Below are 1,426 nucleotides of genomic sequence, written 5' to 3' on the forward strand. Positions count from 1 at the left end.
GCTACTGCAGTACACCAGTATACTACTGGTATCGACAGCCACATCCATGTTATCAATCATACTCAATTTATAATAAAGAAAAGGACCAAGGAACTACAAGTTTAGTTACGCTATAATGTCCTCTAACAATACATCACCAGTTACTTGACAATCAGCGCATGCGATACCATTGCACAAAACTGACCGACGGTGCTCGTAACTGCTGTCCATCTAAATATTATTGTCATAGTCGACGTACAGCACTGTTTAACTGAGGCGTTCTGTTGTTCATGGAATCATGGGTCATGTTCGCTTAGCTTCCCCTTCATTTGATCTTTGCATCTTTAGAGCCACGCAAGTTGTTTGGTATGTTGCTATGCGTCCTTGAATCGTGGTTTGACCGTATTGTCTAATGGTCTTGCCAGTATCGTCATCGACATGCATGTATATCCGCCAACGTCCTTCACAGCTGAGACTTTCAGCTTGTGCTTGTCTTGGTTGTGCTCACCTTCCCCTCCTACATGTTTTCATAAACGAATTACTTAGAACCTTCCAAGTAAGTTAGTTGGAAGGCTGTTGGAGTGCGCACCCAAGACGCGCTAGAGCTGATAGCCAGTTAGAGGTAGAACGTCGTCAGTACGAGTACTGTCGGTCAGTTTTGTGCAATGTTATCGCATGAGCTGATTGTCAAGTATTAGTAAGTGGTGGTGTTAGTGGACATTATACTATTTATAGCGTAACTTGTAGTTCCTTGGCCCTTTTCTTTATCATTGGCTCTCCGGCCGACTCAATCATACTCCAGGTACATGTAATAATTATTAGCTCCTCGTGGAAAGATAATGCTGTCATATTCTGTCTTTCTTGTGACGTACGACGTGTAGCCTCCCGAGTCCCGACGTCGACCCTAGCCTAGGCGAGTAGGCGCCTATGCCATGCATGGCCAGGCAACTAGTTACTCGCAGGTCAAGGGAAATGCCACCACGCGACGAAGGATTTCTACCTTTTGGTCACGTGATTGAAGTCGCTCCGAGCATTGTCATGCACATGTTGTGCATGACTTGCTACCAAGTCCAAGGTTACCATGGTTACTGTGTCTACTACGGTAAGTCAGTTGATGATGTGGGCATCTGTCTTGATCTCCTCCTGCGTATCGACGCGCTGGAACCGCGAAGCAGATCTGGCCTGATGATATGCCAGAAGTCTTTGCTCATAATTATTATAAATAAACGCCATCTCGATCCCGGCATCCTGGCCTGAGCTATGACTTATGAGTATGACTATGTCTAGTAGTAGTATGAGTCTGACGGTATGAGTACTGGGACGGGTCGGCTAGCACTACACTGTAGCAATACATAAGGTGGATGACTGTACTATGTGAGTGCCGCATACTGTCTTTTGTACTGGCGACGAGCAGGTGCAGTAACAGAGTTCTCCCATCTGGAATAGT

The sequence above is a fragment of the Sycon ciliatum genome, chromosome 5 (genome assembly GCF_964019385.1).
Source record: "Sycon ciliatum chromosome 5, ocSycCili1.1, whole genome shotgun sequence".
Lineage (NCBI taxonomy): Eukaryota > Metazoa > Porifera > Calcarea > Leucosolenida > Sycettidae > Sycon > Sycon ciliatum.